Here is a 16,995-nt window from a genome sequence, read left to right as displayed (position 1 = left end):
CACTGAGCCACAGTTTTAAAGTTCAATTTCAAACGGTTTATTTTATTTTCAAGTTCTGAAGTGAACTATCTGCTGCTGCTTTCAGTAGTATGGCAATAAAAGCACATGAAGTGTATCTGAGCTGATCATTTGTCTCAGTTTATCCTGTTGTTCAGCTGCAAGAAATAGCTGTTTCTAAAATATAAATTTCAGGTATTGGTTAGGACAAAAAAATAGTTTTTTCCACGAGCTGTTTGGGTATTACAACTTCTGAGGATCATTGATTGCGTATACCCTTAGTACGCTCACTTGTTCTGCTCATGACCTGTACACTACGAAATTATCGCTTCAGTCCCATTTAAATTTTAGCGGAACAGAGGAATAAACCGCCAACTTATCCAGCATATGTTCTACACAGCGGATGCCCTTCCAGCTGCAACCCATCGCCGGGAAACATCCATACACACTCATTCACACACATACATTACAGGCAATTTAGCTAACCCAATTCACCTATACCAAATATCTTTGGACTTGTGGGAAAAAACGGAGCACCCCGAGAAAGTGCACACGAACACGAGGAGAACATGCAAACTCCACAAAGAAATGCCAACTGACCCAGCCGAGGCTCGAACCAGCAACCCTCTTGCTGTAAGGCGACAGCACTACCTACTGCTCCACAGCGTCGCCATGTCCAAAACATATATATCACCAAATATGCCAGAAACAAATATGTCCATATATGTAAAACACAAATGTGTCCCATATATGTCAGAAACATATACAGTTGAAGTCAGAATTATTACCCCCCCCCCCCTGTTTATTTTTTCCCTCATATCTTTTTAACAGAGAGAAGTTGTTTTTTCAACACATTTCTAAACATAATAGTTTTAATAACTCATCTCTAATAAATGATTTGTTTTATCTTTGCCAAGATGACAACACATAATATTTTACTATCAAAATATTTTAACCTATTATCTTCCTGCCTGGTATAAGCATCTAAATTGCAAACTCAAGAATAGACTTCCCATGATTGTATCCATAACTAATAAATTCACTTGCAGTCTTCAGAAACAACTAACACAATTTCACACAGAAAGGACAGAGACAAAGATGACAGTTATCCTGCAGATGACTCGCATTCCCTTTTCTGCCAGTTTGATCTTTTGAAATTTGGCAGACTTTTTCCTAGTAAACAAAAAGTTTTTTAAAAGGTCTTCATTCTAAATGTAATCAAAATAATTAATTCAGCAAGTGTTTACCTAACTATGTGATAGCCATGAACTGTATGATTATTCTTTTTTCATGCAATTTGTGTAACTTTGATGTGTGTGCATTTATTCTATTGTATGTCATTATGTATTTGTTGTATTGGTTATCCATTCAGGTGGATATTAAAGCTTTAAAACACACACACACAAACACATACTCTGATTTTACCTTATTAGGAAGGGTCGTGAATATTAATGAGGTCTGCTCTGATGCTCCTGCTGGCCATGTCAGCTGTTGACATTCACACAGCTTGATGTACTCTGAAATACACACACACACACAAAATCATACACTAGTTGTAAACATATAATCTACCAACAAACTGAATAGATGACTTGTCATAATTTAAAGTACATATTAAATCAAAACTAACCCAGTGACTTTTACCCACAGCACATAAATGGTTAACTACATGTGGCAAACAAAAAATAATATGATTTTTAACAATATTTTTACTTATCATGATAATGTTTTGCACAGTTTCTTTTTTAATGGAGTAAGGTCATTTTAAAAAGGCTACTGAAATGAAAAAGAAATCCACTATTTCTTTTAAGCAATATATGTGCACCCACTAACAGGTAAAAACTGATTTTTATTTCTTTTTTATTTTTCTATTTTTATTGAACTTTATTTTTTTATCGTACAGTAGCCTATTGCCAAAGCATTTTAGCTATGTATAAAGTAATATTTAACCATCAAATTAATAAAATATATAGCAAATGAAAAATCAATAAAAGAAAAAAACTAAAAAGACACAATATTGCTAAAAACATTATAAAAATTACAAGAATAAAACGTGTAGATAATTAAAAAAAATGGCAAATTACTATTAACATTTCTAATGGTGTACAAATATTTTGAAGCCAGTATAGATGTAATTTTGTCCTCTGAGTATATAGTAAAGTTTTTCTCATTCATTTATCAAACAATTAATTATTTAATGTTTCTCTCACTCGTATAGCTGTGCGCACATATTCAGCTGCAAAGCCAAGTGAAAATAGGCTTAAATGAAAAGGATTGCAAAAATACATACAATTCAATTCCTCAAGAAATCAAAACTAACCATATGATTTTGTTATCTCACATCGCTAGTCTTGTGGTGAACAATTCATCTGTGCATGTCATTAAGAAAAAAAAATGGTTTGTTCATCTCATCTTCAATTGAAATCTGCATTTCCTGTTTTGTTTAGTTAATTTGTCAGATTACTAAAGAATTGGGCGTGGTTAACATATTTACCCCACCCCTCCAACTGTCAGTTTTGACAACAAACAGAAATGGTGAGCAGTTTCCAATGTTTCTGAATAAAATGCTACTTTATGCATTTTGCCCACAGAAGAAAAAACAAGCCACGCCTACTGTTGTGATTTAAAATTCATGGGGAATCCCAGATATTTTAGGAGATTTATAAACTTTGGCTGAATTTTTTGCCAAAGAGTTAAAAATTCTTGATGCTCTACTGAAGTAAACAGATACAGTATATGTGGAGTAAATTAACAACAGGTTCTAATTTTTGGAGACACTCTCCCTTTAATGTTTGAAGGATTCTGTTAAACAAAGCACTGAAATGCTAAATATTTAAACAGCTGACTACATTTATATGGGCTGGAACAGGGTGTCTATTGGCGCGTAAAGAATGAGGATTCTCCATTTAAACAGCATTTTCTAATTACCCTCAACCTAATAAGGTCACATTCAGAATAGGCATAATCAAATTAAGACATGCAGTGTTCCAATTTTGCTTGCATAACCACACAAATAAACAGAATGTGGCTCCCCATGTCCGTGGCATTTTATACAATACGACAAATGAACCACAGCAATTTATCAGCATAATTAATGACACAAAATATAAATAAAAAAGGGGAAAAAATGAATGGAAAAGTTTCTATAAGAAGCTCAGTCTGATTTTTTTTATTATTATTGCTGTACAGAGCGGCTGACTTATGCTACTACAGTTTCTGCTGTCTTTCGGCATTCATTTTTCACATTACCATTGATCCCATTTAAAAAAAAAAAAAACACTGTCAGCTAATATCAATAAACAAAGCCTCTGGTTATGTTTTAAATATAGAAGTCAATCTCTAACATAAATGCTGTTATCCAATCTTTTTTATTTCTTTCTTTTAACAACATAATGTTTACTAAGCTGCAGAAGGAAAAACTCTAAATCAAGGCTAACATTTTATAAATATTCATAAATGGGTAACACTTTACAATAAGGTTCATTAGTTAATGCTTTTACTAACATGAACTAATCATGAACAACACTTGTACAGCATTTATTAATCATAATTGAACATTTACTAATGCATTATTAACATCCAAGTCCATGCTTGTTAACATTAGTTAATGCACCATGAGTTAACATGAACTAACAATGAACTACTGAATTTTCATTAACTAACGTTAACTAACATGAACAAATACAGTAGTAAATGTATTGTTCATTGTTTGTTCATGTTAGTAAATGCATTAATTAACATTAATTAATGAACCTTATAGTAAAGTGTGACCCATAAATGTTATCCATACTATTTTATGCTGACTAGGTTGTTTAAGTACACTGTTAACCCTTACTGTAGATTATGCAGTAAATAACTGTAAAATAGCCAGTGTTTAGCTGTAATGAAAGGAAACAGTATTTTACTGTAAAAGAAGCAGGAGTGTAGTGTAGTGCAAAGAATAAATCACAGTAATTTACTCTATGTACCCATTACAGATATTTACTCTCATAATAAATGGTAAATTACTGATCAACCATTACTGCCCCATCTACTCTGATGCTTTATGTTGCTATTTATATTTATTATATAAATTTATATATATTTACTGTTCAGTTTTGATATGTGAATGGTCAGTATTGAGGGAAGAGAGGGAAATTGCATTGATGATAAGCTGAATTTCACTGCAGCCATGTGTTTTCTTTGGTTTCTTTTATGTTTTAACATTGAGTATCAGGAGTCAACCAATGCCACAGAGATCATTAAAAGCTAAGCATAAGATATGGATGAGATGCATTTAAAGGCAAAAATATTCACACAGAGCAAAGAAATTGTCATAATAATTCTTATAACTTTTTTTACGTTTCTATAATTAGTCTAATTTAAATAATTTAACCTATAGTTCAGCTTTTAAATTGCACTTTCAACTGAATTTTAGTATTTTGCTAAATGACTAGTAAAATGTGTAAATTAAAAAAAAATCTTAAACAGCACGTACATACCTGTTTGCAGAGACTCAATGAATTTGTCTGGAAAACTTCAATTGAAGTAAGTAAAAGTGGCATTAACAGTATAGTATAAAGGCTTTCCTAAATAAATGTATAAATCATGTAATTTTTGTGTTTTTTTAATATTACCACAGATTTGGAACAACATGAGGATCAGATTATTTATTTATTTTTTTTCCTATGGATGAAGTTTGCATATTTTAATTGTTTTTATTAAACAATATGTGCATAATTGTGATAAATGTAGGCAGTTGCTTTGAAAATATGCTATGCTCCAGCGGTGTCAAACTACTGGAGGGCCGCAGCCTAGCAGAATTTAGTTCCAGCCCTGCTTCAACACACTACCTTGGATCAGGTGTGCTTAATTAGGGTTAAAGCTTAACTGCACGGTTACTCTGTAGATTATGCAGTAAATAACTGCAAAATAGTCAGTGTTTTGCTGTAATGAAAAGAAACAGTATTTTACTGTAAAAGGAGTAGAGTTTGTATAAAAATGTGTAATGCAAAGGATAAATTACAGTAATTTACTTTATGTACACATTACTGTGACAATAAATGGCAAATTACTGTTTAACCATAACTGTCCCATTTACTCTGATGCTTTATGTTGCTGTTTATAGAGACGTGCATTTTAAAGGCAGAAGACAATGATTTAGGCCTCACCACACTCCCACAGGCTGTCTTAGGGTGCTTTCACACCTACACTTTTGTTTTGGAACGTATCTCGTTTGCCCAGTTAGCGCGGTTCGATTGGCATATGTGAACAGGGCAATCGCACTCTGTTCCGCGCCAAAGTAATCGCTCCGAGATCGCTTGAATGAGGTGGTCTCGGCTCGATTGAAACGAACCCTGGAGCAGTTCGATTGCAGTGAGAAAGCGATCCGTTCCGAGCGCGGTTATATTACAGTGTTTTATGGATATGTAATAGGCTTACGGCTACATGAAGAGAGAATTATGAGTAGGGCAGGAAGTTTCGCGAGTCTCCGGATGCCTGCAAACGAGTGATGACCTCCCGGTAATCTCGCGTCTCTCTCCCAGTCCTCAAATAGGCATCGTCGCGCACCCTTCTCACCCCTCCCAACCGTGTCTCTCCTCAGACACGTCACACGCGCGCACCCTGTCAATCACCACCAAACCACCACCTCCTGACAGCTGAGCGGAACACTGCAAAATAAACCCTGACACTCTGACCAATGTAAGGAGAGTTTACTCGCACGTGACTTGTTTTAGCTCTTTTGGTCCGATTAGAAACTTTGCAGTGTGAAAGCAAACCGCTCCAAGAGCAAAGAGCAACAATGTAACAATTTTAATCTCTGTTTCGGAACAACTGAATCGATTCACAGGTGTGAAAGCACCCTTATTCTAAACACAAAGGTGTTAGAAAGAGTTTTCAGAAAAGGCTGGCCCTTTAAGGGAGTCAGGTGTTTGATTTGTTTACTGCTGAGTGTGCTCTATTCTCTGTCTATCAATTCAGATGTAGAGTCTGATATGTTTTAAGCTTTAAATAAGAATCTACAATGAATAAGTAAAATGTGTTCAAATGTTTTTGAGGGTTTCTAAAATAAGGCTGTGTTTTAATCTTTTGTTTTTATCTTGAACTGTGTACTTGAAAGCTACATTGTTAGCTAGTTAGCCTCTCCTCGCTTTTGTTTAAGTATATTTATTTATTGGATGTTGCATATTGCCATAATGTACAGATGCTAACAGTTTATTAGAAACCAATAAATTCCATCACCTCAGTAAGGTAACATGTGCACAGAAATCATCACAGGGAATCACAAAAAATATGATACAAATAACTATCCACACATAAAAGCTCCACTGTCAGGTCCCAGGTTGTGAGTTTGTTGCTAAGTATTTTTCAGAGCTGTGTTTCCACCTATGAATTTATATTAGAAACAATAGAAAAGTTTGTGGTCATGAGATTTTAAAGTAGATAATAATTATAACAATAAAAGATTGGATCCTTTGGATTTTCGGTGTTGCCGACTTTGTTTTTGTTTTTTATAATTATTTTAAACTTTTTATTGAGAATTGACACAGTATCTGCCTGTGTTTGACAAACATGTTTATATATATATATATATATATATATATATATATATATATATATATATATATATATATATATATATACACACACACACACACACACACACACACATATATATATAGGGTATGTGTGTGTTCTTTTCATATGCTTATTTTTTAATTATTTGAAACTTTAAAAAATAAAATAATTATTTTTTGTTTTTTGCTGTTTAGTTTTTTTTTTTTCCATGGTCAGCATTGAGGAGAGAGAAACACATTTTACTGCAGCACTTTCATTGTGTGTGTGTGTGTGTGTGTGTGTGTGTTTGTATGTACAATTGTGTGATAAATGTTGGCAGTTGCTTTTAAAATATGCTATATACCATGGGGGTCAAACTCCAAGTTCCTGGAGGACTGCAGCGCAGCAGAGTTTAGTTCACACCCTGCTTCAACATTACCTGTAGATTTCTAACAAGCCTTAATTAGTTTGATCAGGTGTGTTTAATTAGAGTTACAGCTTAAAGTCCCAGTCACACTGCACTTTTCTCCCTTTAGACTTCCATTCATACGCATGTGAATGCTGCAGACCTGGAATGCTGGCTCATGTGAAAAATTTTACTGTTCGCAGCATTGGAAAGTTCAAACTTGGAGAACTCTGACCTGCGAAATCACATCATGTAATTGCTTGAGACCAAAGATTAAAACATGACCTGTCTGAACAAAAATTTAAACTATGGACCAGTCGCTTGCTTTTTCAATCTCTAATTATTTTGTTTAATCCCGCTTCTTTTCGCAGTGCCGTATGACAGAATTTTGCATGCTCAAACGGTAGTGTGACCGCAGCCTTACTGTGCAGACCTGTAATATGCAAGACGATATTTATATCTGCTGATTTCTTAATTTTGTTATACATTTTCTGTTATTTGTTTGCTGCCAAAACAATAAAATACATTTGTCTAAATTTTTATGCCTTCTATTTTTAATAACAGGTAAGAATACTAATTAATTGTATTAAGACTATGACATGCTATTAATGTGTATGCAGTATAATGCTGTGAGTTGTACCACTACAGTACAGTAATTAACTGTACACAATTTCCAGTTAGTTACCACTACTGCTCTATTACAGTAATTAACTGGCAACACTGCTGCCAGCTACTCACTGTAACCAAACTTTTATTCTACTGTAAAAACGCCCAGTAAGGTCTAACAGTGTACTTCTACGTGACAAGTTTGTGCCAGACGAGCTGGTCTGAGTATTTGAGAAACTGCTGATCTATTAAGATTTTCATGCAAAGCCATCTCTAGGGTTTACAGAGAATTGTCTGAAAAAGAGAAAATATACAGTAAGTGGCAGTTCTGTGGATGTAAATGTCTTGTTAATGAAGAGAATGTCCAGACTGGTTTGAGCTGTTGGAAAGGCAACAATAACTCAAATAACCACTTGTTACAACCAAGGTATGCAGAAGAGCATTTTTGACTGCGCAACATGCTGAATCTTGAGGCAGATGGGTTACAACAGCAGTAGACCACACCGGGTGATATTCCTGCCGGCTAAGAATAATCCGCTCACAAAAATTGGACAATAGAAGAAACGTTGCCTGGTCTGATGAATCTCGATTTCTGCTAAACAGAAACAAAACAACATATGCTTTTGTGTTGTTGACGGCATTTTGATTTCATCCTACCTTATATTAACTGTGCAGGCTGGTGGCGGTGGTGGTGTAATGGTGTGGGGATATTCATGAAAGAGTAAGGCAGTTCTAAAGGCAAACGATGTACCTAATAAAATGGCCGGTGAGTGTATATAACGTGTTGACATTATCACACAATATATTTGACTGCGACAGAAGGTTATTGCTTGTTCACAGCTAATTTTCCTAGACTATATAGCTTTAATATTAAATATTCTTCAGTCATTATTTTGTTGAACAAATGTGTTTGTGTTTTTGAATCAAGTAAGTTAAAAATAAAAGTGTAAAAATAAAACAGCACGTCGTAATTACTTGATGGGTGTGAATCTTTGCCCTAAAGTTTATTTTTTTAAAAAACGTAAGCGCACAAAGCAAACTTTATTAATGTTACTCTACTTCATTAATTTGTTGAACTAATAAAACAAATAACCCCCATGTGTTCATATGTTGTTTGGCCCGAGGTCTCATCCGTTTGCCAATATTGCCACACAATTTAAAAAACAATATCCAGTTCAATAAAAATGTTGATATAACTGATATTCATAACGTTACTATTTATATTATACATCGGTGTAGGTTATAGGTTACGTTCAGTAAAATAACGTTAGCATGTTTAAAGTTTAATATCTTTAACATAACCTTACCTTAAAGTTCACCCATGAATCATGCAGTTTTTCTTCATTGCTGGAAACAACGCGGCTCTCGAAAGCTGTTTGCACTAAGGTTAATATCAATAAATCATGTTTGTTTTGACGTTTCGCGTTACAGTTTTTTTTCTTAACGGAAAACCGCTCCAATTCAGAGCTGAGGTGAATGAATCGCTAAAGTGATTCCAACTGATTCACACAAACGAATCGATTCAGTTGAGTGATTCATTCAATAGCTTGTGTTGCTGGAAAGTCACGAGGGCAAATGTTTTCAGGTTGGTTCTCTAAAGTTAGCAGCTCTGGAGTTTTGGACTTTCAGTGGGGCACAAGTGCTACGGGTCCAAGGATACTTTTGGAGAAAAACTATACAGAAAATATAAATATCATATTCAACACAACTCAAACCATTTACTGAACTAACTAACTAACTAACTAACTAACTAACTAACTAACTAACTAACTAACTAACTAACTAACTAACTATAAATAAATAAATATTGTCAACACACTAAAGTAAATCAATATACATTAAATTTAAACAAAACTGTGATTGTAACATTTTTAAAATAATTAATTTTAAAAACCTAATAGTTAAAATATATAAAATGCTAATTATTTACTTTTTATTTATTTATTTTAATTTGTATTTATTTATTTATTTACTTATATTTATGTAGTATAATTAATTTCAAATAGCAAACATATTTTTACACAAAGTCTACTACAAAGTTTGTATGATAATTACAATACTTTTTTCATTATTCACCACAAATGACAGAAATGAAAGAAGAGAAATGTGACAATGCCCTACAGGTAATACTATTTAGTGTCTAGTTTATTATTTTTTTAAAAAATTGTTTTATGTTTATCTTTCTACATTGCACCTTAGTCTTAAAGAACTCAAATTAAACTTCTGTCATCATTCACTGGTTCAAAACCCATTTGAGTTTCTTTCTTGTTTCTACTCAAAAGAAGTTACTTTGAAAAATGTTGGTTGATGTCACACATTCACTTCCATAGTATTTCCCCCTCACCACCCCCCCAACTATGAATACAGTAGCAATGCATACACAAGAAAAAACACAAGGGAAAGTGAATAAGTAGGTCATTTTCATTTTTTTTCCACAACTATCTCTTTAATGTGAACGAATAATCCACTGAAAAAAGTCTAGTAATCTTTAATTAAAAATAAGCTATTTGCTATTTTCTCTTATCTGATGATGTCAGTTTGACAGCATGGGCAAAATAGGCTTAGCCACGCCTCTCCAACTGTTTTATTTAAGTTGGAATTAAAGCCTGCAACAACTTCCAGTTAACGCAATGTTTAAATAACTGTTAAACTAAATAACAGACTGCAGATTACTAAACTGAAATAAAAAATGTGTTTCAGCTATAATGTACTTTTGCTGGGCTATAGTTACACTAAGCTATATTATATTGTGTTTATACTGAAACTAGTTAATACGATCACTTGCGTTATAGCATATGTGTGAAAAATGTTAACCATGTTACAACAAACCCCGTATTTGAGAAAAATAACTTTTGTTTTGAAATACCAGGTTCTCAAATAGGCAAAATAACATTAGTCCTGTACATTGCAGCAACTTTTTCAGAAATGTTCTTGAATTCTGCTGCAGTGCTGCTGAGGAAATAACTAACAACATCCTGCATAGTTTCTATTCTCCCTCTCTTTCTATACCTTTCTATCTCTCCCTCGGGCTTTCTCTTTCAGTTTGTTGCTCAAGAAGAACAGCCATATCCTATATAGCTAGCTGAAGGATTCTGGCATTGCTCTTGTTTCTAAGTTCAGCTACAGTACTGTACTGTACATTAATGAAGTGGACCTTTTGTATTACCTAGTGTACATCATTCCATGTTAACTCTGTCCCATCCTCAGCTAGTCATTTTAATCTTCTATTCATTTGTTTTGTTGTATTTAACTGATTATTAAATAATATTGTTTCTATGTTATAATTAAAGAACAGACTCCAAAACACAAAGCAGATGAATATTAAAGGCTACCCACTTTTTTCAGCCAAATTTCTTAGTGCAAAAAAGTAGGTCTATCAGTAAAATCAGCTGACTTTGGCTATTGAATTGAATGAACTATTCAGCATGTTCACATGGGTTTCCTCCATGCTCTGTTTTCCCCAAGGGCATGCAATATACATGAATTGAATAAACTTAAAAGTGTCCGTAATGTATGAGTGTGAATTAGTGTATTCCCAATACTGGGTTGTGGCTGCAAGGACATGTAAAACATACTGGAATAGTTGGCAGTTCATTCCGCTGTGGTGACCTCTGAAATAGAGACTAAGTCAATAAATAATAAATGAATGAATCATCACATTGCACATATTCCTAATGGTTAGTGACCTGATCGTCTTATACACAACTAATGCTGTTTTCTTTTAAAGCAGAGTGCCTATAATTTATAATAATGTTAAAATCAGTGTCGAAACTATTGCATATTATATAAATATTCTTGTTCAGAGGTTTCCATTCATATGACTGAAGGAAAGATATACTAATATGTAAAATATATCTTAATATAATTTAGATTCTAATGATTAACTGATCTTTCTTTTTATTATTTTTAACAAAAACAACATCATTTACTCCCAAAGATCCAAATCTTTATGTGAATTCATTTGCAAGTGATTAAATAATGAATCTACATTATGACTACACAACAAAATAAATAATCCTGTTTTTGTATAATTTTAATAATGTTTGTTTTGAGAAAAAAAATATATAATTTAAAATTGTTTTTTGGTAGATAAATTTGGTCAACTTGACATTGATGACCCTTCCATCCATCTTTCCATTCATTCATCCATCTATCCCTCCATCCATCCATCCATCCATTCATTCATTCATTCATTAATCCATCTTTAATCACAAAAAATACAATTCATTCTATATAATACCAATCTGTCAAACAGCACATAAACTTTGAGTATAAATGTTCGAAAGTTAAATGAGATTTAATCAGCGCAGTAGGTGAAAATGTAAATATATTCATCTAAATGCTCTTTTAAACAATAGACTCAGATCACCTCTGCCTTTCAAATGAGTGCTGTGATCCGTGCTCTTTTTTTGTAATACATTTGTGACTCTACTTCAAATCCAGAGATTAAAATCAGCACTCATGTTTCACACGGATCCATCCATATGGACTGTGAAGGGTGAAGTGGTTGTTTCAGAAGCAGTCAAGCGCTGTAATTAAGGATTACACCTTCACAAGTGGTGTTCCAGTATAACAGCCTATTAAATGTATACTGTAGGCTCAGGATAAAGATTTTCAACATTTACTTTTTACATTCTTTTATCTTGCTTTAGCTTCTGACTGGTGACAAACCAGGTCACCGAAAGAAAAGTAATGTCTTATACTTTGATATATAACTAGAAAGTTTCTCAAAGTTAGTAAAGCTGCTGGACTTTACTAACTGCTATATGTAGGTATAAAATGGCACCAACAATGTATCTGTTCATCTCCATTTTAAATTGTTGCAATAATTTATATTGCATTCATTCTTCAGTGATTTATTTATTTATTTATTTATTTATTTATTAATTTTTTTGTGTGTGATTGTTCACATTAGGGCTTCCATGTATTTAGTCACCACAGCATAATGTGGTGTCTAAAAATGACCGGAATCATGTGTATCAACTCATTCATTCATTAATTTTACTAAGTCTCTTTCTAATAGGTTGCCACAGCGGAATGAACCGCCAGCTATTCCAGCCTATGTTTTACGCAGCAGATGGCCTTCTAGCTGCAACCCAGTATTGGGAAACACTCATACACACTCGTTCACCAACACTCATAAGCTACAGACCATTTAGTTTATTCAATTCACCTATACCTCATGTCTTTGGACTATGGGGAAAACCAGAGCACCTGGACAACACTATGTTAACTCCACACACAAATGCCAACTGGGAGTATAGTAACCTTCTTGCTGTGAGACAACAGCTCTAAAGCTGAGTTACCGTGCCGCCACATATTTTCAACTTTGGATTGATTTACATCCACAATAGGAGACTTCTGAAATCAAATTAGGAATTTTAAAATAAAGCTTTCTACACCGCTCACTGGAGTGTTTTATTCTAATCAGACATTTCAATCAGAAACTTTTACATTTAATTAAACGACTTATAAACACAGCTCAGGGCTGTGTTTCCCAAAAGCATTGTAAACCTAAGTAGATTGTAAAAATGTACTTAATGACTGTAACTTACACAAATATATTGTAACTTGAGCCCTTAAAAAATTCTCAGAGTTCTCAGAAAAATTATACAAGCATAGAAAAAAGACATTAAGTTATGAAGACAAGTGGTAGATTGCATCTTTTACTTTATTTAAGTGCAGTGTGATTAGAATTAAAGGCTTTGGATGGACTTTATTGTACTCTTCTTTACTTTTTTAATGTTTTCTCATTTACTGTAAAACAAATGTAATGACAACAAACAAAACTATAAATTTAATAACTGAATGAAATATGTATAAAATATTTAGAGAACATGCTTGAAATTGTTGGAAAAATAGGGAAAGATAAAGTAAAAAATAAAGTCAGTGACTTTCACATATGTGCATGAAAACTATCTACAGTATGTACTGCATATTTCTTATTCATAACGATATGTACTTTAATCCGCCACCCACCCCATAGCCTAGTCTGTAATTATATTTAGTGCTTTATTGGCTTTTCTTGATTGTGAATCAACATAAGATGATGATAAAATGGTTAAACATTCAGGATATCACTCCACATATAAAGTTATATTTCAGGAAATGGACAGTGACTTAGTATAGAATGTGTTATCACACTATCATGCTTCATGCATTTTTGGGAAACACACATAGAATTGCAACTATTCACACTATTCATAACCATGCAACAGAATGCTCTTAGGAGCCCAGAAACATCATTTTTGGACTATTACAATTTATGTCCATTACAATGGACATCACATATCAGCCCATTTTTTTTTGCGGTTCCTGAGCATTTCATCTGATTTAAGGCCTGCAGTCCGATTATAATCCAATCAAATGGCGGAAAGGCTTGAAATGTTGTAATTAAAAAAAAATAATAATAATCCAATACACTGAAAAGCAGCATGGCATCACTCCAGATAAAGACGTAAGCCACATTTACGATGTTTTTAATAAGATTTATGGATATGTTTGCCAATATTTTATAGATAGGATGTATAAAAGAGGGATTGCACTAACCAATTAAAGTTTTAAACATTTTGTAACATTGCAAGCTTTTGTTCAAGATTTTTTCAAATATGTCTGTCTTTTTATCAAAAAAAAACTATATTGATGTACTAATTCAGTGCTAAAACAATTTCATATGCCGAATATACCGATCGTGAAGTTCTTGAATGTATAGCAGATGGAAATATCTCAGACATATGTGGAGTGGTGAGGAAGATTAAGATAAAGTTTGTTATAAACAAGGTGCAATCTATACAAAAAAACCCTCAAGATTAAAGTAAAAATGTTACAAACTTCATCTTTGTGATTTTGAGATTTTAACAGCAATCATGTGTGTATGTTTGTTTTTGTTTTTTTTTGGTATTTTATGTTGGTATACTGTTTGGTGTACTTCTGTTCTCACTTGAGGTCCACTTGAAATATAAGAAATATATACCTACTTGAAGGTTGTTGAATTTGTATTACTATAATTTGGATTTTTATAGGAGTCTCAAGTACTCTGAAAACAAAATTTTACATTTTTCAAAAACTCTGACCATAACTTGGCAATGAAGATGTTAAACAATGTAGGGGAACCTAGACATGTAATAACCAAGATAACATACATCCAGTCTGTCGTTCTATTGCAGAATAAAGCCATTCAGTCTTACACAACAATTGATATTCTACAAGAACAACCGTTTGGATGTACGTTATCCATTCCATAACAGAGGTAATATAATATTGAAACTTTGCATGACTATACTGTACAGCACAATGTATACCTCAGAGAAAGAGAAAAAGAAATTAGTTACGTCTTGATTGAGTTTGAGAGCTTGTGGGAGCATTGATGCAGAAATGCACTTCTGATGAACCCAACACATTGACATTGAATAATTAAATCTATTTACAGCTCTAGTTTCATTTCATAAATCTACTGAGGCTGTTTTGCTATGTTGCCAATGTATTTATACAAAGATATCAGAAGGCCAACATTTCGATATTGATCCAACCCTGATGAGCATTTCACTCTTCCCAAGTTGCTTGTAATTTTGCACAACTGCGGTTAGGACGTGCCAAGATTCATTTGTTACTAAGTTTTATTTCCTGTAAAAACATGCTGGTGTCTTTATTCCACAATATTTGAAGATTTCACCCTCTACTAGTCAAAAATGCCTAAAAGAGCATTTTTTTCCAGATCCCCCGGGGCTCTCAGAAGCTTCTCTGTCTTACTGTGCGTCACTAATGAATTCTGTGTATATGGTCACTCATCATTTCTGTATCATTTGAGCCAAAATGCCATGACACTAATATACCTCCCGTCTCTGGGGCTTTAATTACTCCCTGCGAGCTGAGAGAAATGAAAAGAACAACCTGTGGTGAAATCATGCTTCACATGCTGTTAATGCAGAACAGTGCTGAGAGCATTTATTAAATTATTAGCTCATAAATACAGACCTAAACATAGTTATGCTGTTTGTGGAATTTCTGCACTAACCATGTTGTTTGTATATGTTTGTGTGTGTGTGTGTGTGTGTATATATATATATATATATATATATATATATATATATATATATATATATATATATATATACATCCAATGCACGCTGCGCTATCCCAAGATCTACTGCAAAAGATTTTTTTAACACATTTTCTAAACATAACAGTTTTAACAACTTATTTCTTTTAACTTATTTATTTTATCTTTGAAATGAATACAGTAAATAATATTTGATTAAATATTTTTCAAGACACTTCTATGCGGCTTAAAGTGATGTTTAAAGGCTTATAGGTTAATTAGTTTAACTAGGCAGGTTAGGGTATTAGGCAAGTTATTGTATAACAATGGTTTGTTCAGTAGACAGTCAAGAAAAAAAAATGATAACTGCTTTTGTTATAGCCAAAATACAAAAAAAACAAAAAAGACTTTTAAAAAAATAGTAAATGTTATCAGAGATACTGTGAAAATTTCCTGGATTTGTTTCTGTTCATTTGGTAAATATTAAACAAAAGAATTAAATGGGGGCTAATAATTCTGACTTCAAGTGTTTGTGTGTGTGTGTGTGTGTATATATATATATATATATATATATATATATATATATATATATATATATATATATATATATATATATATATATATATATATATATATATATATATATATATACAGTTGAAGTCAGAATTATTAGCCCCCCTGTTTATTATTTCTGTTTAACGGAGAGAAAAACTTTTTTTCAACACATTGTTTAACATAATAGTTTTAATAACTCATTTCTAATAACTGATTCATTTTATCTTTTGCATGGTGACAGTAAATAATATTTTAAAACATATTTTTCTAGACACTTTTACAGTATACAGCTTAATGTGACATGTAAAGGCTTAGCTAGGGTAATTTAACTTAGGGTGATTAGGCAAGTTATTGTATGATGGTTTGTTCTGTAAACTATCGAAAAAATGTAGCTTAAAGGGGCTAATAATTTAAACCTTAAAATCAATTAAAAAAATTAAACTACTATTATTTCAGCCAAAATAAAACAAATAAGACTTTCTCCTGTAGAGAAAATTATTACAATATTATAATAAAATAATATTCTAGAAATACAATATGTGTCACATCCCCGGCTAGTTACTGCTGCTCCAATCACCAACCTCCCTCACCATCTCGTTCCTGCAGTTCCATTCATCACTCTCCCTCTCCAGCCACCTCTCAACACACCCGTACACAATCACCTGGGCCCGGTTTTTCAAAAGGTTTAATCCGGATAAAATTTATCCGGATTTAGTAATCCTGTTTTTGCGATCCGTGATCACGTAATCCAGCTTACTTTTTGAGCCAGTTTTTTAAAGCAACATAGGATTGGATCATTCTGATCCGGATAGGAACTTTTCAGGATCACTAAATCTGGATTACCAGTGCTCAATCA

General features: G+C 32.9%; 1 protein-coding gene across 2 annotated transcripts in view; it reads right to left on the bottom strand.

The window, feature by feature from the left end:
- tafa1b (TAFA chemokine like family member 1b) overlaps positions 1 to 16,995 on the bottom strand; it is a 465,222-nt gene that overhangs the window by 434,131 nt on the left and 14,096 nt on the right. For both annotated transcript variants that reach the window (XM_087273710.1, XM_087273711.1), the window contains exons 2-3: positions 8,854 to 9,092; positions 1,423 to 1,514 (exon numbers count right to left, since the gene is read on the bottom strand). The gene's annotated coding sequence lies outside the window, so the exon portion shown is untranslated. The remainder of the gene's footprint in view (positions 1 to 1,422; positions 1,515 to 8,853; positions 9,093 to 16,995) is intronic.

The sequence above is a fragment of the Danio rerio genome, chromosome 11, assembly GCF_052040795.2.
Source record: "Danio rerio strain M-AB ecotype USA chromosome 11, GRCz13ab, whole genome shotgun sequence".
Lineage (NCBI taxonomy): Eukaryota > Metazoa > Chordata > Actinopteri > Cypriniformes > Danionidae > Danio > Danio rerio.
The sequence above is the reverse complement of the archived record's forward strand: the minus strand, read 5'-3'. Positions and strand labels throughout refer to the sequence as shown.